Raw genomic sequence first — 25,447 nt, 5'->3', positions numbered from 1 at the left:
AGAACACATCATTTAAACCCGGCAAGTTGATTCTTGATCAGCAGTACAATATTTTTTCACATTTTGATGAACACACCTGTCAATGAGAACTTCTGAATCTGTGTGTGTGTTTGTGTGTGTGTATATATTTATATATAAATACACACACACACACACACACACACACACACACACACACACACACACACACACAATATTTCACATGGAACCGTGTCATATCCCAGGTGCACGGAAACAAACATATTTCACATTAAAAGCAGCACTCTGGTATGCTAAAATAACAAACTTGTGCAGATGGAAAACTGAAATCTTATTTTACCAACTGCTGAAGGAAACAAAATGTGTTGTTATTACCAGAGTGCTGGCTTATTGGCTATACACACGTACACACACATATTGATATGTATATACAGTATATATATATATATATATATATATATATATATATATATATGTGTGTATACATACATGCATATACATGCATATATACATATATAACATATGTGTGTGTGTGTGTGTGTGTGTGTGTATTTATTTATATATATATATATATATATATATATATATATATATATATATATATATATATATATATATATATATATATATGTATATCTATGGGTACAATTCATTTGATTGACCCTACGATTTGTCGTAGAGTCTTTTGCTGTTAGTATTGGTTGAATGCTTGGATTGCCAATGGCAGTAAGAGTGGAAGTGCTGGATATCATATGTAAGGTAAGAGGGATTGAGTAGTAATGGAAAAGCTTTTGTTTATAATGAAAGTTTTGGTATTGAGGTTGTGTGTGTGTGTGTGTGTGTGTGTGTGTGTGTGTGTGTGTGTGTGTGTGTGTGTGTGTGTGTGTATGCACATGCACATTTGTCTCCAAGTTTTACTTAACGGTTTTGTGTGTGTGAATGTGTGTGTGATGTAACTGTACTATGAATTGTCAAATATGAAGCAAATCAGCTGAAACCTTGGGAACCTTGAGTTGAACAATTAAAAGTTTTTTTCTGTAAAAGGGGAGCAAGCCCCTGCACCTCTGACATGTTTCTCAGGTATGAATATTGTCTTCATGGTCTCATAAAGCCCAGAATTGTTGAATCACTGCTGATACACAAATAAAAATCATCCTACCTATGTTTGTCAACAGGAAATAATCAAAAAACTGTGTTTTGTGTATTTATGGGACGTAAAAATATTAACATGGATTTATGGCATTCATGTATCTTCAATGCCAATCGGTCAAAAATGCAACAGTCAGACCTGTAGATCTGTGAAAAAGTTCTACATAATCTGTCACAGGTTCAATCACTAGCCTTTCCATTTGTCCACTGGTTCACAAACACTAGTCATTCCATTTTTTCCTCTATGCTTAACTTTTTTAGAAGAAACCTTATCATTTTTCTATTTGGAAGTGATTTTAGGGACAGGTCTTTATTAGTTACCAATAAATTGTTAGTTGTTCCTTGCGTGACTGAAATGATAGCCGGTTTACTTAGTACGTGTCATCATGTGATTTATGTTTTCTTTGACATTTAAGTGCATTTCTGTCCATGAGTCAAACACAGAATCTATGAAGTCTGTGTACCTTTAAAATGATGATCTCATTTTGAGAAAGAAAGTCAGCAAACATTATTAAAAAGGGACACTCCTACATGGAAAAATGACAAATCTAGTTGTTGAACCAGTATTATGTGCAAAGACTTCTTTTTGTGGTTCTTGGCAAAAAATCTGCATTTGCTTTTAAAATGCACATATTTTTCTACGTGAGCACATCCTTCTTTTAAGTATGGGTGGAGAAGGAACCTGAGAGTTGGTATATGTACTGACTGTCACATCGCCAAAAATTATCTTTAATACTGAGTAAATTCACTCTTTCAATCCTTAATATCTCCAGCTTTTTTTGTCAGTGTTGCATGATAAAATGTGCGTAAATTACTGGTTATAGTACATTTTCTTTCTAGGTGTGGCTGTTTGCCCTGCTGGTCTATTGACACGTTGTACAGTGAATTAAGCCCTAGGCAAGTATTTTAACCTGGCAGAGAATTTCAGTGGGGTATACAATGTATTTTCAATGGTAATATAGTTGTTTTATGTCACCATTCACAAAAATTCAGGACTTTGCATTCAGGTGTGAAAAGTTAAAATGCCATATATGTTAAAATGGCTAGCCCTTAGTCATTCATCCTGCTACGTCTTTTTTTCCATGTAGTTATAGTGGATACAATATGCAGATAGCAAATTAATCAGATATCATATGCAAGTGGAGGCTGAGAGAATTAAACCCAACATTAGAAAATGAAGCTAGTTAACAGCATATAGTGTAAACCTTGGAGCCTGATGCCAGATTTTGTTAACTAGCCAGGAAGGCAGTTAGGATATCTTGTTTTACAAACACTGTATTAAAGGATTCAAGCAGTAGCTTTTGTTAACTAGCTAGGAAGGCAGTTAGGATATGTTGTTTTACAAACTCTGTGTTGTAGGAGTCACACAGATAGGTTCATAGGTAGATACTAGGCTATCTGCCCTAAGGCATTTATAAGCCGGCTATCTGCCCTAAGGCATTTATAAGCCTAGCCAGAGTGTATTTGGCTTCCGCCTCCCTATTAGATTAGCCTACTGTGCCTCTGTAAAGGAGGTCACAGAAGGTACCCTTTTAAGATTAGTTTACTGTGCCTCTGTCTAGCAGGGACACAGAAGAGATCCCAGGGGTGAATTTGTGATTTCCCATCCACGCGTCCAGATTTCACTTGAAGAGGGTCAGCGAGGGGCTATGTCTAACATAAATTGGGATTCTATTCCAGAGTGAGGGGAGCCTCTGGGAAATGAATCTGTCCCTCCAGCATGTCCTATTTATTTTTATGCTGAGGTTTAGGTCCCTGGAGCATGTAGCTCTAAGGGACTTGGATTTTTTGAGGTGGAGCATGTCCATTAATTCTGTGTTTGATATGGCTTTGTACGTCGGTCATAGATCACCTCTGAGTAGGCGGTAAGCAACTGAGTAGAGCTGGAGTTTCTTTAGTCAAGCTGCATAGGACATCTGTTTGTAGCCCATGATCCTCTTGGTGAGGTACTTTTGGGGTCTCTCCAGTTGCTGCAGGTGTCGGGTAAGGTACATCCCAAAAGGGGCATTGTATTCAATTTTGGGCCTGATGATTGACGAGTAGAGGGGCACAATGCCTCTCTTGATCTAGATGCGAACCCTTTCATGATAAGGTGGGCTATATAGAAGGTCTTTCTAACCACTTTGGCAACGTGATTATCAAAGGAGAGATTACTATCTACGTTGGTCCCCAAATCTCTAATTACTTCTTCCGTACTTAATGGATTACCACCTATGTGGTCATTTGTGGGCACCTTGTTTTTCCCAAAGGGGATGACTATGCACTTTTTAGCATTTAGCTTGAGGCCATGGCTCTGGCACCAAGCATCCGTCTCTGTGAGACCCTTTTTTGGAGGATGCTTGTGTCAGCTGGAGATTCAATTATGGCCCCCAGTTTGCAGTCATTTGCGAACTTTATCAGCCATAATCCCCCCGTGTTAGCCTGAAACTCAGAGAAGTATATACCGAACAAGAGAGGTCCCAGAACTGAGCCCTGTGGGACGCCACTTGTAACTGGTTTGGATTCGGACATGGCACCTGCGATTCTGACCATGTGGGTTCTATCTCTGAGCCAGTTTGCAACCTATCTTGTGATATAGGGGTTGATATTTAAGCTGCTAAGCTTATTTATGATGCCCGAGTGGGGTATTGTGTCGAAGGCTTTTGCGAGGTCCAGGTAGGCTGTGTGGTCTACCTTGCCCTCATCTATGGCTTTGGTAACTGTTTCAAAGAAATCAACTAGGTTTAAGAGGCAAGATCTGCCCTTAACAAAGCCGAATTGGGTAGGGTCCAGTGTCTGGAGGCTCCCAATGTCTTTGTTTATGAGTTCCATGATAATACGCTCCATAGCTTTACAGACCAGACTAGTCAGGCTTATGGGGTGATAGTTTCTGGGGTCCGTTGTGGCACCACCTTTGTGGAGTGGGACCACTGTAGCTGTACACCATTCTTTGGGTACATATCCTGTATTAAGGCTAAGTTTGAACAGTGACTTAATGTGAGGGTTCAGTTCTTCTTGGAGCTCATGTAAGACACAGCCTGGGACACCGTCCGGTCCCATAGATGCTGTGTTTTTTGCTTTGGAGAGGGCAGCTTTCACATGTGCATCTGTAATGTCAGGGAGATTACATTCAGTTGGGATAGGCATTTGCTCCTTTGGGGGAAGGGGGAGAAGTTTGCGCTGAATCTGTCTGCCAGGATGTTGGCTATGTCTGTAGGTTCGGTATATTTTGTACTGTTATGCAACAATTCAGAGCATATCTGGGAGTTTCTGCCCATGTTCCTGACATAACTAAAGAAGGCCTTGTGATTATCTTTAGTGTCTAGGGCAATTTTTCTTTCGAAACTGGCCTTTGATGATTTTATGAGGGATCGAAGTTTCTTGCTAATACTGATCAGAGATGCCTTCCATTTTTGGGATTTTGCTCTGTCATGTAGTAGCTTCCTCCTTCTGTTGTATAGTTTATTTATGGCCGGGGTCCACCAGACTGGTTTCCTGTTTTTGGAGGAGTGAGTCTTGGTTTTATTTGGGATAGCATGATCCATGCATTCCTGCAGGTGCTCATAGAATGCATTTGTAAAGGATTCTGCAGATTGGGCTGTATTATCCTCTGGCCCAGGGTCTTTGAAGGATTCCACCTCAGTCTTGAGAAGTGCAAAGTTGGCTTTTGAGAAATTCTTTACAGTGATTTCCTTGGCTGGGGGTGGGGACGGGATATGGATGTCCAGGGAAATTTGTTTATGGTCTGATCTTACCAATGAGGGGTTTACCTCTGGTGTGGAACATAGAGTCCCCATGTTGGAGATGACCAGGTCCAATATGTTGTTCCCTCTTGTGGGAGTGGTGACCAGTTGTTCCATTGCGTTAGAGTTTATAAATTCAAGGAACCGTTGGTGAGGATGTTTGGGCTTGAGTAGTTTTCCCAGTCAATGTTTGGGTAGTTGAAGTCACCCAATAACATAGTGTTTGGAGAGACCTTCATATTCTCCAGTGTTCTCAGGAATGCCAAGTGGGGTTCCAGTAATAGGGAGGGTGTTCTGTAGCAGGCTCCAAACTGAAAGGCAGTTTTGCCCGCTGTTAGTTGCACATGGATGGTTTCTGATGCTTCATTCAGTGCCACTAACCTGGAGGTGTAGGTATCTTTGATGAATATAGATACTCCCCCTCCTTTTGTGCTTCGGTCCAGGTTTTGGGGCCAAAATGCATGGTATGAGTTATAACCTGGTAGTGCTGGGGTGCTCTCAGGAGCCTTGAACCAGGTTTCTGTTACTGCACAGACATCGATTTTCTCCATACTGAGGAGAGCCTCTAGTGCATGCATCTTGAGGTTTAGACTTCTGGCATTGAGTAGCATTACCTTTAGTTTTTTTATCCTTGGGTTGTCTATGGAGGTGGGTTTGTCCTTTGAGCCTTGCCTAAAAATGGCATTATGGGGGTGACAAGAGCCTTGGCCAGTATAGGAAAGCCTAAGGGTGACAGGTGCAAGCCATCCCTAGCGAAGCAACGTGGCTTGTCGAGCATGTCATCCCAGGCTGACAGACACTGGATCCCCTTTGAATGACACCAATACTTTAGCCAATTGTTGAAACTGATCATTTTGTCTTTATACTGTGGCATCATTCTTGGTGTGGGCAAGATGTTACTCAAGTTCAGGGTCATACCAGCCTGGGCTACATGGTCAGAGAGCTCCTCTATGTCTCTTTTCATGTAATCCAGGGAGGTACATCTCAGGTCATTCACACCAGCATGGACAATGACAGAGTCATACTTGTACTTGCTTTGGAGTGACCTGAGTGCTTGCGTTATGTGGCAGATCCTGGCACCCGACAGTCAGCTTACAGTGACCTTCACCTTGATCAGTCTGGTGAGTGGGATGTCAGTGTGCCAGACAGTAGAGTCCCCTATAACAAGTGTATTTAGTGTGTTGTTTGGCCTTAAGGGCTGTGACTGTGAAGCACACTGATTTTGTGAGATATGTGATTTGTGGGTATTGTTGAGGGGTGGCTGTTGCTTGGATATCTGCTTAGGAGGTCTTTGCTGTTTAGGCAGATTTTTATTTAGAGCCTCCGAATATGTTTTTGTGTGTTTATGTGTTGGGTATGCAGATGCAATAGGTCTGTGTGAGACTGGATTTGTGGTGTGAGTGGTTACCTTTTCCTCCTGACTTACTGCACCAGTCTTGGGTTGAGAGAGCTCTGCCTCCAGTGTGGCTGTGTAACTGCATCTCTCACATGTATTAGAGTTTGTTGGAAGGAGGAGAGGGTTGTCTGTGTACATAAGGCAATTATAACATTGCCTCAAAATTCCCAGATTCACCAGCTGGACTGGAGAGTCACCTTGAAACTGACCCTTAGACATAAGAGATTAGTATAGGGAACTGTTTTTTTTACTGATCAGATTAGAGAAGGGAACTGATTTTTCACTTGATCAGGAAGGACCAATTGGGAGCCTAATACTTATGAGAAGTCAAGGAGGGTGTAGTGCTTTAGTTAGTTAGTGTTTCCTTATAAGAGCTGAGCAAGTGCAGGGCTTTAGAAAGAGAATAGAGTGATTACTTTGAGACTTTGAACAGTTCTAAGGGAAAAAGTGAAGAGCAGACTTTGTGGAGCCTGGAATAGTTTAAACCTGTTTTGGCGGCGATGCCCAACGCTGCTCAGTACACAAAACTGCGCAAAAAGAGAGTTGTAGAGTTTTAAGAGAGAGAGAGAGAGAGATCAAGGAGTTTAGAATTGACCCAAAATGGCCAATAAAACTACAGCTTCTAGGTAGTAACCACTCCTCCAGGGACAGGCAGGCTGTTCAGTGTTAACCACTCCCACTGGTGAACACAGAGACTTTCTGTTTGTGTTGCTGCAAACAGGTGTAGTGTTGACCCATATTTATTTAAACCCGCCATCTCAATGGCAGAAGAAATTTCTGGCAAGACTTACTAATAATGTGGTGGGCAAGATCCTTCACTGCAATGGAGAAATAACCTTTAGGCACCCATTGCAAATGCTGTGAGAAGAGGGGGAGAAAACAAACATAAGGGCATGGTATCCATGGGTTCCTATTACGTTTTCAAAATCATGAAACATCAAACACTACAAGATGTTTCATAATTTTGAAAAAGTAAAAATAAAAACAAACAACACAAATTAACTGTTGATACCAACTCTGAGACCACACTATAGCACAGAAAAGGGAATATTATTCTTTAATGCATTGTAGTACATTCTCGGAGTTGGTATATTTAAAGAGCGGGGGGTGTGGGGGGTGCAGAGGGGCTTGCCCCCCTGCTTACAACAGTCATTTCACTGTTGACCTTTTTTTTTTTTTTTTTTTTAGTTCGAATTGTTAAAACTTTAATTAACTGTTCATAAGGTCATAGGTAGGTACTAGGCTATTGGCCCTAGGGCCTATATAAGCCTAGCCAAATGGTACCCTGGCTTTTGCTACCCAAGAAAATTATTTTCCTGTGCCCCTGTCAAGCAGAGCCACAGAAGTGGTCCTCCGTGTGAATTTCTTATCTCCCATCCAATCATCAAGATTTTTCTTGAAGAGTGCTAATGAGGAGCTTTGTTTGATACAGATAGGTAGCTTGTTCCAGAGTATGGGAAGTCTCTGGGACAGGAATCTATCCCTCCAGCATGTTCTGTTTATTGTGGTGGCAAGGTTTAGGTCCCTAGAGCATGTAGCTCAGAGGGATTGGGATTTCTTTAAGTGGAGCATGTCCAACAGCTCTGGGTTTGACATAGCTTTGTATGTTAGGCAGAGATCACCTCTGAGTAGGCAATATGCAGCAGAGTAAAGCTGGAGTTTTTTGAGACGGTCTGCGTAGGGCATCTGTTTGCGGACATTAATCCTCTTTGTGAGTTATTTCTGTGGCCTTTCCAGTTGTTGTAGATGTCTTGTGCGGTACATACCAAAAGGGGTGTTGTACTCTATAATGGGTCTAACGAGTGATGAGTACAGGGGAACAATGACCTCTTTTTTCCTGGATGAGAAACCTTTTGTGATGAGGTGTGCCACATAGAAGGATTTCCTGGCTACTGTGGCAATGTGATTATTAAAGAAGAGACCACTGTCCACCTGTGTCCCAAGGTCTCTTATCACACTTTTGGTGTTAAGTAGACTACCACCTATGTAGTAGTTCATGGGTACAGAGTTTTTATCAAAAGGGATGACAATGCACTTTTTGGCATTGAGCTTGAGGCCATGGCTTTGACACCAGGCATCTGTCTCAGTGAGGCCCTTTTGTAGGATGTCCACATTGTTAGGAGTTTTGATTATGGCTCCTAGTTTGCAGTCATCTGCGAACTTTGTTAGCCAAAGACCTTCTGTGTTAGCCTGTACTTTAGAGAAGTAGATACCAAACAGGAGAGGACCTAGGACTGAACCCTGTTGTACTCCAATTGTCACTGGTCTGAAGTTGGATTTAGAGTCTGCTACTTTCACAGCGTGGGTTCTGTCAGTGAGCCAGTTGGCAACCCATCTTGTGATGCAGGGATTTATACCTAGTTTACTGAGTTTATCTATAATTCCAGAGTGGGGGATGGTGTTGAAAGCCTTGCCGAGTTCTAGATAGGCTGTGTGAACCACCTTACTCTCATCTACGGCTTTGTTGACCAGTTCAAAGAAGTCTGTCAGGTTTAGGAAACATGATCTGCCTTTTACAAACCCGAACTGGGTAGGGTCCAGAGTTTGGAGATTAGCAATGTCATTGTTTATAAGTTCTATGATGATACATTCCATAGCCTTGCAGACCAGGCTCATCAGGCTAATGGGGCAGTAGTTCCCGGGGTCCATCATGACTTCCCCTTTGCGGAGTGGGATAACCGTTGCTGTGTGCCATTCAGTGGGCACAAAGCCAGAGGTGAGGCTATGATTGAACATGGTACTTAGGTGGGTTCCAGTTTGTTCTGTAGTTCATGTAGAACGCAGCCTGAAATGTTGTCAGGTCCCACGGATGCTGTGTTTTTGGCTTAGAGTATGTGTTTTTCACCTGTGCAGCCGCGATTACAGGAACTTTGCATTCTTCTCGTATAGAGATGGGCCCTTTAGGGGATGAGAGAAGGGTAAAGTTAGCATGAACCTATCTGCCAGGATGTTGGCAATATCAGTTGGTTCTGTATATTTAGTGCCATTGTGCTGTAACTCAGAGCAGATCTGCCATTGAGATGCTTTACATAGCTATAGAATGCTTTGTCATCTTTAGAATCAGTGGCAATTTTGTTTTCGTAACTAGCTTTGGAGGATTTTATGACGGATCTCAGCTTCTTACTGTGGCTGACCATGGAGTTCCTCCAATCATGGGATTTTACTTTTTTTGCAACAGTTTCTTTCTTCTGTTGTAGAGTTTGTTTATGGCAGGGGACCACCAGATTGGCTTCCTTTTTTTGGAGGATAGCATCTTGGTTCTGATAGGGATTGCACGATCCATGCACTCATGTAAGTGGTTATAAAGTGCAACTGTATAGGATTCAGCAGTCGTACCTCTATTGTCCGTCAGCATGGGTGTCGTGAAGTTTGCCACTTCTGTCTTATGAAGTGTGAATTTGGCTTTGGAGAAATTTTTTTACAGTGGTTTCCCTAATGAGGGATGGGATGTGAATGTCTACGGTGATTAGCTTGTGGTCGGATCTGACAAACGAGGAATTGACCTCTGGTGTGGAACACCAGTTGCCCATGTTGGTAATGACCAGGTCTTGGATATTGTTGCCCCTGGTGGGGGTGGGGATAAGTTGATCCAAGGTGTTGGAATTAATGAATTCCAGAAAACGTTGAGCAGAAGTGTTGGTACATGAGTAGTTTTCCCAGTTAATGGTGGGGTAGTTGAAATCACCCATTATTGGTGTGTTAGGTTGTACCCTAATATTTTCCAGTGTATCAAGAAATGAGGAATGGGAATCCTGGGGCATGGTGGGGGATCTGTAGCAAGCTACAGTTTGGATTGTGGTCTTGCCCAGAGTTAGTTGCACTTGAATAATCTCAGATGTATTATGCTGAGCAACTAGCCTGGAGGTGTGGATATCCCTAATGAATATGGACACTCCTCCAGCTTTATTGTTTCGGTCCAGGTTAGGTAGACGAAAGGTGTGGTATGAATTATAGCCTGGTAATGCAGGGGTGCTCTCTGGAGCCTTGAACCAGGTCTCTGTCACTGCATAGATGCCGATGTTCTCCAATTTAAGGAGTGCCTTGAGTGAGCGCATTTTGAGGTTTAGACTTCTAGCATTAAGTAGCATTACCCTCAGATTTTGCTTACTTTTACCTGTTATGGTGGTGAATTTGTCATTTGAATCTTGCCTAAAAAAGTCACTATAGGGGTGGCAAGAGCCTTAGCCAGTATCCAGAATCCCAAGGGCAACAGGTGCAGGCCATCTCTGGCAAAGCATCGTGGTTTGTCGATCATGTCATCCCAGGCAGACAGATACTGTGTCCCCTTAGAATGACACCAGAAGCTTAGCCAATTGTTGAAGTCAATCATTTTGTCCTTGTACTGTGGTATCATTCTGTGTTTGATGTTTACAGTTTCGAAGTTTCAACAATTCGATAACGTAATAGGAACCCAGTATCCATCATATGCTAGGCTTGGAGGACTTCTTCATGCCATGGAGATGGACACATGCTCAGGGACCTCAAAGTGATGTGTGTTCGTCTGCTTACTTTAGACTGGCTTCCTTGAGTCCCATTTGTATAGCATAAGCCTTTTAATTGTGATCCTCCCTGCCTTCAGTGGGGGTCTCCAGTTCCATTACTTGTTTTGCCCATATCCTTCCTCAGAGATCAGAGAGCTGTCTGTTACCTGCACAGGTTAGATACCCATAGTAAGTAACAGCATAATATCAAAAGTTATAGACATACACAAATGCCCTGACTTTAACCTACTAGGTGGTTTGCCTGCACTATTACTTTTTTTTGCCCAGATCTTTCTCTTATTTCTCTTGGTTAGCAAAAGGCCTGTAAAGTTGCTCAAATACAGTGAAAGCAAGGGAAATGATACGCCATCTGAATTAAAATCCGTCTGCTAACAACTTGCCTCTGACATCTGGTGACATCTTCTGCTGCATTATTTTTAGGGTCATAAACCAAGAGTGCACGTAAAAGCTTCAGAATCAGCTTGTCTACCGAAGAAAGCTTACCTTCTGGCTTTGCACAAGGCCTAGATCAGCAATAACATACCTGCTGCACTGTCTAGATAATGTCATAGTCATGTGCTCAGGGCTTTGTTCTGGCATGTTTTCAAACAGCTGCAGTACTAAACACGTGCAGTACCTTCAAATTGTAACAAATATAGACGTTTTTGAAGTACTGTTACAAGCATGAGATTGTACATGTTACATTCTCTTGTGATTGTTTCATTTTCAATTCTGTCTGGAGAAAGATAGGCATTTAGAATCATTGAAGCAAATTTTGTTTCTGTAGTTTAGAATATGCTGTGCATTTTTTACTTGGAATAGTAATACTTAAGTACGCTATTATTGTTTCTTTGCCAAGCATTTTGCTGGTGTGCAGAATGTTGAGTTGTATGTTTTTTGGACATGCAGACCCCAGCTATATTATTGGTAGGCTAACTCAAAAGTCTGCAAAAGTAAGGGTGACCTTTTATGCATACAACACCCATATACACACACTTAGTTTATGCTGCAGCAGGGAAAAATGATGGATGTGGGTGTAATGAGAACTTGGTCTTGAATGTTTTGTGTATTTGTTTTCATTAAAAGTAAAGATCATTGAACACTTACATTTTTGGCAGTAGAATAGTGGGGAGATGCAGCGTGTATTATTGAAAATTAGAAAAAGGGCAGTTTCAAGTATTTTATATAACCACTTCAGCGTAATATCTTATTTGATTGGCCACTTTCAGTAATTAAAAGATATCAAATGCAAATAGATACAATGGATATTTCATATAACCGCTTTTGAAGTTGGGAATCTCATGGGACAGTGTTGACTGACGGAAAAGGAACAGATGTTTCTGTTTGGCACTTTGCTAGGGAGCTGGAATTATATTCATATGCTTAACATAATACACAAGCTTGCCCCTTCTTTGTAGTTTTGTAAAACTTTTATGTGTGCTGTTGGCAAACGTTATTAAACCCCTGAAATTCTACTCTGCAGTGTCTTAGGAAAAACAGACAACAGCTGTTTCATACAGCTTAGAACAGAGAAAACCTCTGAGATGTATACACCCTGTGGAATGTTATGCAGACGTCCCATATATGCAGAGTACATACATTCAAATACTTCTTTCCTGGAATAATACTTTTGTTAGCTGAAGTCTATTTATGTTTTAATTATTTATCTATAATTTATTTCCTGGGGTAGAGCTGTGATCTGAATGGACCTTTTTCAAGCAACTCGAACAGAAAAACATACACACGCACACACACACACACACACACACACACACACACACACACACACACACACACACACACACACACACACACACACACACACACACACACACCATATGTTGTTATAAGGCAAAGAGCAAAACAGCAAAATATTTCTCTTCGGAATTCAACAAAATGATTGTGAATTTCACTGAATGGAATTTCTCTCCAGAAGAGAGTTAGAGAACTATAAATAATACACAATGACATCACATTATAGTACAATATACAAGATGAAATCATTCCATATAATAATGTACATTTAAACATTTTATTAAAAAAATCCCAAAGAGGAGGTCTGAAGGGATGGGTATTTAATTTACGTGTTATAAAAGACATGAGAAAGCAACTTGGTTTTCTTTGTAGTTCGTTGAAAACACAACACAGCATGCTATGTTCTATTGTTTAGTGAAACAATTAAAATTGTTTATAGGTAAGTACTAGGCTAGCAGCCCATGTGGGCTGTTTTAAGCCTAATCCATACCTCTCAACCTCTTAAGAATAAGAAATCTGGACAAAGCCAGAAATAATGGGGGAAGAAAGGCCAAAAAAGAGGGACAGTTTTTAAATATCGCTCTTACAAACTTAGAAAGTTGATAGACTAACAAGTTTTGCATTTACGTACATTTTCTGAAGGTATGAAGCCTGCAACTCAAATATCTGTAATTATTTTCTGACTCCATTCCATAATGGTTTGCTGATGATTTGCCAGCAAAATAGCAATTTTACAAGAAGCAGACAAAAAATATGAAGCAAAACTCTGGGCATTCCACGGAAGTCTGCACAGTTGAGAGTATGAGGCTATCCAGTTTCCCTTCTAAAACTGAGAATCAGACCCTGTACTCTGTGTCTTTGAGGTTAATGCCTAAGCCATTACAGCCACTCCCAAAAGTCTCCATCTGTCCCCATCTTTAAACAGTGCCACCTGTCAGTAAAAGCAGAGACATGAAGTTTGAATACTGTGATAAGTTCATAGGTAGTTACTGAGCATGAAGTCTAGGGGGCCATTGAGGAGCCCAGCCTATTTTCCTTATTGCCCCAGAGCATCATATATTTAGGCAACTTGCACTCACACAGCAGGCAAATGAAGGCTGATGGAATCAAACCCTGGACTACAGAAACCAGCTGATAGCCTTAATCCATTCCTTAGACAGCCTGGCAGGTAAGGAACTTTATTGGTGATTCATTGTGTTTTATTAAGTAGTAACAAGAGACAGCCAAAATTCTGGCAAAATGGGAATTTATTTTACAGGCCAGGTTACAGAAGCTGCATTCTTAACTGGATTTAAGTGTCAACAGATGTGCATAACCTATTGCCAAAACTGATGTTGCAAGCCCAAATGGTTGCTACATTCAAGAATTTTAATTAGATTTGTATTTGTTAAATGTTAGGCTTCACAAATCTCCAAAGTGGCAGAGTCATGCGTCAGTATGAGAGTATTTTTTATTGTCTAGTTCTTACTGACTTTGCTATCGTCTGGGGGTTACTGTGGTGGCAGATGATAATCAAAACACAGAGTGTGACTTAATAATAATGATTCTATTTGTTACCCAGGTACTCCCATTGGGCTCACAGTCCCTTTTCAGGGGTGACCCCAGGAGCAATGTCTAGTTAAGTGACTTGCTCAAGGTCATAAAGTATACAAACAGGGGCTGAGAGAATCAAACCCTGTACCATAGGGACTATAATTTGCAACCTTAACCTCTGCACCAACTGCCAGACTTGTGCCTAGGGACAATTGCAATTAGTTAAATGTTTCATAGTGATAATGGCACTTTCATCAATTAGGTGTCAAGAGTAACATGCACCTCTGGCAATTAATGCCTGGGTCTGCCCGATTCAGTGACTTAGTACATTTAGAGTTTTTCTTCCTGGGCCTCCGCTAAAAATGGGCAATGCCCAGTAGGACTATTCTGATGAAAACAAAGCAAATAAGTAAATAAAGCAAATGCTGGTGCTCTTATATTCCCTCTTGCATTTCTCAGGTGTGGGGAATAGGGCTTCAAGGAATATGAATACAGTATTTGAGGACATTGGGCTATTTATTCTGCTTCCTCAAATGTGTTAAATGGCAGCAAAGTGCAAACTGTACCTACAAATTGTAGAGACACAAATCCTGTCTAGCTTCCTCTGAAATAACTTATCTGCACTACTACAAGTAGCATACTTATGTGGTTCACTGGCAGACTTAGAGTTTCATCCCCTGACGGCATCCTTTTAAGCATCCAGCAAACTTTCTCTACCATTGTTTATGGGGTTTTCCCTTTTTAAATTCTCGAAATCTTTCGGATCATAGGAGATTACTAGGCTATTGACCAGAAGGTCATTTTAAGCATAGCTGTTTCATCCCAATGTAATACCATATAAGTACTAATCAATACTCAAGATGGCATTTAGTGATAACTGTCCATGTCCAGGAGGGTTATGGGTGCTTTCCCCAGTAAGAATTTACGGTGCCCCATCCGCTCATCCTGGTTCCTCTTGAACAGTGTCATAGAGGTGCCCTGTTTCACATGAATTGGTAGCAAGTTTCAAAGATGTGGCAGTCACTAGGAGATAAATCTGTCCCTCCAGCATGTCCTATTTAAGTCGCAGGTCATATTTAAGTCTCTGCATGGGTAGCCCTAGACCCATTTGATTTATGGATATGCAGTAAGTTCATTAGGTTTGGGTCTTGGGTTGCTCTGTAGACCAGGCATAAGTCTCCCCTAAGAAGTCTATACAATATGGACTATAGTGAATGGGGCAGTAGTTGGTCTGTGTAAGGTACATGCTGTAGGCTCTTGGGTTTTAATACCATGACGGTAATGGACCACATTCCTAAAGCAAAGTATAATTAAAGTTTGTGAAGTTAGTATTGTTTCAATCTTTGATGTTAGCCAGAAGTGCTCTTCACAGCACCCACAATGTGCCTATTACTGACTCCTTCTGCAATTTATATAGAGTTACATGTGTCTGTAACATATCCAAGTAGGATTGTAATATATTTTTTTTTATAAGACCAGTTTCTCCTACTACTGTTGGAACTGTCTGGGTATCTTTCCTCCACATTGCCCTAATTTCTGCCTGCAAATCTTATGACTTTGAGTCTTTCTGTATGTAGGACACTGTAGTCACTGCATGTAGTGATTTCAGTGATCAATGCTACTTTTGTCTTTTTTTCATGGACTACTATATCTGGTTTTCCCGCATCTATTTTTGAACTATTGGTGATGGGTGAACGCATGTGATATAAACTTCATCATTTTCTGTAATGCTTTGTGGCTCATGTTTCCAATGTTTTTCAGCTAGTTCATTATTATAATGTTTGCACAATCCCCAATGCAACAGTCTTGCCACATTACTATGCCTTTCTTTACACAGTCCTTCTGCCATTAGTGTAGCGCAACCAGCAATAAGATGTGCAACTGTTTCTATTTACGTATTTACATTTGTTGACCGGGAAAATCCGACTGGATGCAGGTCCTTTTTCAGTGGAGGCCCGGGGAGAAAATCTCCACAATAAAGATGAATTTAGGTATATGATTACAAGAAGTAGACATAGTTGTGTATATATAAAAGTAGTGTTAATACAATCATAGTTTCTGTTCAATAACATAATACATACAGTACTTACATAACATCTAATTCTGTTTTACAAAACCTAAATTTGTCTGTTTCTGCAACATGTCCAATGGACTTTATAAACCAATGTGTATGTACCTCACTATTTTGGACTGCCAATATTAACCGTTTATCTTTTGGTTTAAATTCACCTGTAACCATTCCCACATTCAATCCTGATCAACATGAGGTTGTTTGAAGAGTTTTCATCACTTCTTCACTTGCAACTATATTTATGCATTTTCCACTTTTCTTGCCCTCTCATCTGATCCTTCACCTTATATTCTTTCTTTTGTTTTTTGGCACTTTCAGTTGCTGCCTGATTTTGATCGACTTCTGGTTTGATTTCCATTCTCACATGACACCAATATGCTTCTGCTAAACTAAGCAGGGAAATCATCTTAGACTTGTTAACCTCATGTTTTGAAACTTTCCACTATGTTTGGGTCTTGTGACGTCAGCAGATATGTATGCAGTCCTGTAACGGGAGATCTATATATGTAATCAGTTTTGAGGAGGCCCATGCCTCCTTCAGAATGAAGGATAGTCTTGGTATACACTAACTTTTGTAAATCATTTTATAAGCATGAAGCATCATCCCGTGCCACATTCTGTTCATTTTCATACTGTTTCATCTGTTACTGTTTCATATAGGAGCTCACTGGCCTATCACTCCAAAAGAGTGACTGTGTCAGGCTTGCCACAGTTTCTTGTTCCTGCCCTTGCTGTGCAACTCCAACTGAACTTTTGTATTGCTTTGCTATGGAAGGCTGCAAAGTATCTTCATATGGCAACAGATCAGATGTTTCCCGCTCCACTAGTTTCTCCTTAATTTGGAGATCCATTGCTCTATGCTGCTGTGGTGTTATAAGAGTTAGATTTTATACACAAAATTCTTCACTTTGCAGGTAATCCATAACTTCAGTTTCTATTTCTTCAACTTCTCCATTACTAATCCTCTTTTCTCCTTTTCCTGTTTGTTTTTTTATGTTTTGTATTGTAATTTTATTTTAATATTTGGATGCCTTTGCCTGTATTTCTCTTCAAATATCTTTGGTGCTGCTGTTTTTGTATTTATTAGGTTTGATTTCTCCTTTGTATAAATATTGCACCATATTAAATCTCTTTTTCTTTCCCATGTCCATATTTCTGCTTCAGATGTCTCCTGTTCCTCCTGTTTCTCCTTATGGGGAGACTCGTTCCATTATGCAGTGATATACTGTATTAGACTTTTTACATTAAACCCTTCACTTCACAGGTATTCCATAACTTCAGCTTCTTTTTCCTTCCGTGCTAATCTTCTGTTCCACATTCCTTCTTTGTAATCTGATTTTTTGTATTGGATGCTTTTGCCTGTATTTCTCTTAAAATATCTTGGAGCTGCTTTTTTTTTGCATTGATTAATTTGGCTTTCTCCATTGAGTAAATATTGCACCATATCAGATCTCTCTTTCTTTCCCATGTCCATATTTCTTTTTTATACCTTCAAAAATCTCTAGATTTTGTTCTTTATATTTTTGCATAAATCTGTTGCATTACTGAACACAAATCTATCTGGAAATTCTGGGCTTCTTGTCTAATAGTAACAATACGTGGCTTCTGTCTTATCTTCAGTAGTCTCCTTTATCAGGTTTTGTGGTTTTTGTGGACCATTACTCCCTAATTCTGGGCTTCTTGTCTAATAGTAACAATACGTGGCTTCTGTCTTATCTTCAGTAGTCTCCTCTATCAGGTTTTGTGTTTTTTGTGGACCATTACTCCCTAATTCTGGGCTTCTTGTCCAATAGTAACAATACGTGGCTTCTGTCTTATCTTCAGTAGTCTCCTGTATCAGGTTTTGTGGTTTGTGTGGACTATTACTCCCTTCTACAACATCCTCCCTCTGAGCCTGGCCTAGCCCCATTGTAGGAATGTTTCCGTGTCCTGAGTATTCTACACTGTAATATTGTAATTTCTTCCAGTCCTGGCTCCAGTGCGCCTACTAGGATTGGACACTTCTTTATCCTGCGACTTGTGCACCCAGCTATCTTTTTATTTTTAACCTACTTCTGTCCATGATATGTGCTATATAAAATACATTCTGTATATCAGTATTGTCTTGGTGAAATTTTGTGAAAAACAGGGTCTATCTCATGAAGGTATTCACCAAGACTTAAGAATGATATCTTCTCCAGCAATACTACTCGTTTTGTATTGATTAGTTTTGCTTTCTCATTTGCATAAATATTGCACCATATTAAATCTCTTGTTCTTCCCCATGTCCATATTTCTTCTTCAGTGTCTCCTGCTCCACTTGTGTTTTATGTACATCTGTTTTTCTCTCTCTAATATATATATATATATATATATATATATATATATATATATATATATATATATATATATATATATATATGTGTGTGTGTAGCTATATGAGCCATTTCACTATAATGCTAATGACGTAGACACAGGAAGATGCATGTGATATGGTACACTTACCTTACCAGTATGAAGCTCAGTGAAATTTGAATATACACATGAAGGAGGTTACAACACACATCCTGTGTCTCTGTCTTATTTACTCATCAGCCAGACATAGAATCTCTAGCACTATCCTTGTATGAGTCAGCAGAACCCCAGTGATGGTTTGACAGTATACCAGTTGGAATAGGTGTCAAATGAGGGATGAATTTCCTGTTCTCCATTTCAGTTGTCCAAGTTACACTTGAATTGAGTTAGGAGGGAGCTCTGCTTTGCATGGATGGGGAGCATGTTCCCAAGATGGAGTGGTCTCTGGGATACATATCTATTTGTCCAGCAGGTCCTATTTATATCATAGGCAAGGTTGAAGTCTTTAGAATGGGTAATTTTTGTGCTTTTTGTTTTGTGGATATGCAGAACGTCATCAAAGTGGATTCCAATGATGCCTTGTATGCCAGGTATAGATCTTCCCCTGAGCAGCCTGCAAGAGATGGAATACAGGGATAGGGCATTGAGGTAGTCTAAGGAGGACATGTTATTTACACTCTGTATTCTTTTAGTGAGAAACCTCTGTGGATGTTCCAATAGTTGGATATGCCTGGTTAGGCATATACCAACAGGGGGCATTGTACTTAGTGATGTCTGATGAATGCTGAATACAGTGGAACAATTACTTCCTTGGATCTAGATGCCATATCATTGTTTATATTTTACACAAAATAAATATTGTTTCCTCACTACCGCAGACATGTGATGGTCAAAGGCTAGATTGCTCTCTATGTGTGTCCCCAAGTCCCTGACTACTGGGTCAACACTTGGAGGTTTGTTGTCAATGTGATAGTTAACAGGGATGGCTGATTTCCTGAAGGATATTATTATGTATTTCTTGACATTTAGTTTTAGTCCATGGATCTGATATCAGTTGTTTGTCTGTGTCAGTCCTTCTAGCAGAACATTAGTGTCAGTGTGGGATTCTATGATTGTTCCTAATTTGCAGTCATCTACAGATTTGATCAGTCAAAGGTCCTCAATTTCAAAGAAGTAGATACCAAAAATGAATGAAGCCAGGATCAATATCCAAGGGACTCTACTGATGACTGGACTTTTTATTAAGGTGGACAAAGTAATCAGTCTGCAGAACATTATAAGCCTAGCTAAAACAGCATATTCAAAAGTTCCTACAAGCTTCAAGGAGGACAAGACAAAACAAACCAGGGGAGAATTTGATGTTGGCATTTCTATTACTTAGATTTACCTTGAAGGTGTTAAGGGAGCTACTCTTCCTGAAATGTAGTTGAAGTTTGTTCCGGAGGCAAGGATTACATCGGGGTATGAATCTAATATGCACATGTGCCTTATTTATCTGTTGATGACAGTTTAGATTTTTAACCAGGTATTTGGAGTACTGTTTGTTGTGTGAAAGAATAGGTAGTCAAAGAGTGTTGCATTTTTCATGGCTCAAAAAGGGATTTCCACAGAGAAGCCTATAAGAGATTGTGTATGGTAAGCAGGCTGCTAATCTGGCTTCAGACTAAGATTTTTTAAGTTTCTGATCTTTTTAGTTATGAACCTCTGAAGTCTCTCAAGTTGAGTGATGCATTTAGACAAATGCATGTAAAAATCTGCATTATATTCATTAATGGGTTTTATAAGATAATGACTAAATTGAAACAGGTAATTCATTCTGAAATGGAAGTGTCAGAATCTGAGATACAAGCCAGATGTAGTTACATTGTTCAAATATTTTCTTGTATAACTGTACTCTGCCGCTGAGGTTTGTTTTATAGGGCACTGACTATGCTACATTTTAACTAATGTATCAGCTTCCAGGATACATAGAAATGGAGATTAGGGTGCTAGAACATGTATAGTACAAGGTTATCAAAAACAGAGGTGTTAATTCAGTGGCCCCTTGGCACAGAGGGGATAAATACCTTACTGTGCTCCTGACAACCCATGCCTGATTAGTGGCACAGGAGTTGGAGGAGCTACAAGGGGGGAGGATGAGAGTGTCCAGCATCATCCATCCTGGAAGGAGGGAAGCAACACAGGCTCCCTGTAATAAGAAGAGGCTGATGAGCTTTGTGCTGCACAATTAGTGTGTCACTTAGTCAGGAGGTTGTGCATGCATGCATGGAAGTGCACACACACCTCCCAAAGGCAGCAGCTGTAGAGATAAGGCTGTCACATGGTGGTTGGAGTTAGAGCTTTCTCACCAGCATGATACTGCACCAGTGTCTTCAATCTACTTGTTGGCCCTGATCACGGATCAGGCTGAGCACAAGAGAGGCTAAGGTTGGACTGGTAGACCTGGTGATCTGTGATAACTGGGGGGCAGCTGATGGTCAGCTGTGGGGTGAAAAACACAGTGGTGTTATGGTCAGCTGTGGGGAGAAAAACACAGTGGTGTTGTGATGGTCAGCTGTGGGGGAAAACAGTGGTGTTATGGTCAGCTGTGGAGAGAAAAACACAGTGGTGTTATGGTCAGCTGTGGGGAGAAAAACATAGTGGTATGATGGTCAGCTGTGGGGAGAAAAACACAGTGGTGTGATGGTCAGCTGTGGGGAGAAAACACAGTGGTGTGATGGTCAGCTGTGGAGAGAAAAACAGTGTTGTGATGGTCAGCTGTGGGGAGAAAAACAGTGGTGTTATGATGGTCAGCTGTGGGGTGAAAAACAGTGTTGTGATGGTCAGCTGTGGGGTGAAAAACAGTGGTGTGATGGTCAGCTGTGGGGAGAAAAACACAGTGGTATGGTCAGCTGTGGGGAGAAAAACACAGTGGTGTGGTCAGCTGTGGGGAGAAAAACACAGTGGTGTTTTGATGGTCAGCTGTGGGGGAAAAAACAGTGGAGTGATGGTCAGGTATGGGGAGAAAACATAGTGGTGTTGCTATGGTCAGCTGTGGGGAGAAAAAGTGGTGTGATTGTCAGCTGTGGGGAGAAAAACAGTGGTGTGATGGTCAGCTATGGGGAGAAAAACACAGTGGTGTTGTGATGGTCAGCTGTTGGGAGAAAAACACGGTGGTGTTCTTGAAAAAACTGAAGATACTTTGCATTGTACACTTGCAGAGACAAGAAAAAGGGGGATAATATTTAGGATCACAGAGCTGTAAGGGAATGTTGGACAGGCAGAACTGAAGAGGAAGTGGCATACTAATGCAACTGGTTCCCGATAAGACAAACTTAAGCAGATACTGTTTGAAAGAAAAGGGTGTTGGGCCCTAAATACATTACTTGAGGCAATAATAAAGAATATGCCAACAGAAGGATTTGAGGTTAACTGGTACAAAGCAAGGAAAGAAGGGTGTAGGGATATCAGATGGTCAGGTACTTAAGGTAAAGGTGAACTCTTTACTATTATAGATTTTTTACCACTGACATATTCCTTTGTTTGTGTATAGTCAGTAGTGCTATAGCAAGGATGGGACAAAGGGGCACCTACTCCAGGTTCCAAAGTGTAAGGAAACCAAATATTCAAAAAAAAAGTTTGTAGCTTACAAGCTGTCTTTTTTCTTAATGGCAGCTTGTAAACTGTCAAACTATTCTTAAGAAGGTTTGATAATTTACAAGCTGTCTTTAAATGATTATTATACCATGACCCCCCCAAAACGTGCATGCTGATTGGCCAGCGTGCACATTGTAAATCGAGTTATACTAATGGAAAAAGGTCCGGCCGCCCGGACTTTTTTCCATTAGTATAACTCTACTTTTAAAACACTGTCTCGCTATGTTAAATGGGTTTGACATAGTGAGACAGCTTTAAAATAAGCAACGGAGATCTCTGTTGCTTATTTTAAAGCTGTCTCGCTATACTAAACCCATTTAACATAGCGGGACAGGTTTTAAAAAAAAAGCAACGGAGAAAGCAAGATCTCCGTTGCTTTTTTTACTGTTTCGCTATGTTAAATGGGTTTAACATAGCGAGACAGTTTTAAAATAAGCAACGGACATCTCCGTTGCTTATTTTAAAGCTGTCTCACTATGTTAAACCCATTTAACATAGGAAACAGTAAAAAAAAAAAAGCAACGGAGATCTTGCTTTCTCCGTTGCTTTTGCTACAACTCTGATGTACCGCGCAGGCGCAGTACATCAGAACTGCCGCGGATGCCAGACATCTGCGGAAGGGCAGTAAACAGGCATTATACTATGCCATTATTTAAGAAAAGTAATAGTTTCTTTTCTTAAATAATGTCATGGTATAATAGCAATAACCCACTTCTGGGTGTGGGTAATGCTGTATTTATCACGGTTGGCTTTGTTTGGTACCTCGGGCTTCGCCCTCGGTACCAAACCACGCCAACCGTGGGTAAATCCAGCATTACCCACACCCAGGCATGGGTTATTGCTATATTATTGAGATCATTTACAGATAGCAGGAGGGAGACAAATGGGTTTGCTGCCCAGAGCACCAAATTTCCTTGCTATAGGACTAGTATTCAAAACCTTCTAAGGCAGATAAACCACAGCAAGAGTGAAATACTATGGAGAGAAGGATAATCCTGCAATCCTAGTTTCTAAACTGATGCATGAACAAACGTCTGTTGTTTGTAAGCATTTGTTTATTCATTTATATGTTAACCAGGTAGGTGGGCTGGTCCAAAGATCCTTTTCAGGCACAGCTTGGGTCAGAGGCAAAACTATAGAAGTTGTCATAAAACAGACAAGACTGAATAATGACACTTGACTAATACAGAAAATATAGATGATGAAATCAATAATTTAATGCTCATTTCTACTTATTTATTGATTTCAAGACCACTTTTTTTTTTTGAGTGTTAAATGGTTAATACCTAGCTATGTCAAAACTAACCTTTCATATCCTAGTCTGTGAAAGTAATGCTTGCTGAATTGCCACTGATAATTTGAAACATATTTTCCTTTAGCAGTGTAAAATATACATAATCTCCTTCTTCAGTTATCATCAGAATTAAAAAAAAATGTTTGCCCAAACTTTTCCTGCAGTAACTGGATGTAGTATTTCTGAAAGTTCATGTAATATAGTTATATGAACCATTACTAATGCATGTGATTATGCATTGCTGTATTTGTTAAGAATTACTTTGAGGGATATTGTTAGAAGCAAGCTTGTGGCTTCAGTGATCACATCAGCTACAGCACTTGTGGACTGGTGCTCAGATAACTCCTTATATAAAATGTGTACTGTGTTTCAGTACTTACAAATGTTCACTTGTGATCAGTGTACTATCCTCATAAACAAATATAAAATACAATTATTGTGATTTACTTGTGTAAAATGCCTGTCAAGCATAGCCACAGAAAGTTTTCAAATTTGCCTTGGAGGGAGAGAGAGATGAAATTAGCCCAAGCAACGCAAGTTATACTGGAAGAAAAGGTACAAATTGAGAAAGTTGTCACTGCAGTTTGATTCCACTGAAGCGAGGCTTTGTGTGATCAAGGAGACATTGGCTTTTGTAGCCTTACAATTCTGGTGAAAGGACTTTTCTGAATAATTCTGCAACTGTGGCATATCCTGTGAATCACTTCCAGAGTCTGGTGTGTTATGCTTTAACCGTGACTCTTAAAAGCATAGTAGCGTTGATGCTAGATTGCATATCATTATATCTGTTCTGCTGTCTGTCGGGTAGTCGTCACACTTACTGATCAGAAAATTGCTCTATTTTTTCTGCCAATTAATGATGCAGTTCAGTAATTTCTTTAACTTGTTTTGCCTGCTGCTCAGTAAGTAAGATGATTTCCTAATATAAACTGCTTGGGGAAAATATGGACAGCACCTTTTTTCTTTGGTCAGCTTTCTATGCATATTCCAGATTTTTGAAAAATGTGATGTCTTTTGGGAAAACATATGACTTTTTGCTGTGCAAGATCTTGTGACTGTCTGCTTTTCATCTTACTAGTATTAAAATATTATATCTAGTTGATCAAATTACATACTAATTAAACAACATAAATATCTATATTTTTACAATGAAATGTATAAATATTTCTGTTAATCAATAAATAAATAAATTAGTTCATTCATTCATTCATTCATTCATTCATTCATTCATTATTTAAGCCAGCTTGTTGGAGGATACCATAAGAAAAAAACAGCCATGTCACATTTTTCAACAAAACGTCAGATGCATTTAAACAGAGTTCTTACAAACAAATATTACAAAAAGAACTTTTAATAAAAGAAAGATCACTATTGTGTTCTTTAAAGTGTATAGCTAGAGGAAAAAAGGTACTAACATTTCTAATATCCCTAATGAACACGAGTCCACGTTCTCATTTTTCTAGCAGTTTGCCTATATAATAGTTATCAGATGGGCACCGCAGTCCATATACCACAGCTGTTTGACACAATATCTGTTTACAGGCACATGAAAATAATGCCCATTAATATAAAATGTAATAAAACCCTAATAATATAAAATGTGCACCTAATTTCTCTCTAATAACATGTAAGACCATCCCTTACATTCATTAACTACATTACTGTCCTGTGAAAAACACTATGAACTACTAAATCAGAAATACTAGAAAAACATTTTTATGAAATATGTAACTTCAGATCAGAAAAAAACTCCACCTGAAGTAACAATATTCCATTATTGTTTTAAAGTACATGATACACCTTCTAGAAACAGGCATTCCTGGTTGCAAAATAAATTTCCTCTTTCTGCTCTTTATATCCATCCATCCATAACCCCTTCTTCCCATTTTTACACATGAGGTCGGGGTGTCACATCAACATCAACAATCGTCTAGAGCAACGGTTTACACAACTGGGTGTGTAACCTTGCCACAGCATTTCTTTCACACCACACACACTCACACCTGTGGCCAGTTTAGAGTATCCATTACTGCATGTCTTTGGAATGTGGGAGGAAATTCATTCAAACAAAAGAGGACATGCAGACTGTGCACAAAA

This window comes from Protopterus annectens, chromosome 2.part1, assembly GCF_019279795.1.
Source record: "Protopterus annectens isolate FY-2018-M chromosome 2.part1, PAN1.0, whole genome shotgun sequence".
NCBI lineage: Eukaryota > Metazoa > Chordata > Ceratodontiformes > Protopteridae > Protopterus > Protopterus annectens.
The sequence above is the reverse complement of the archived record's forward strand: the minus strand, read 5'-3'. Positions refer to the sequence as shown.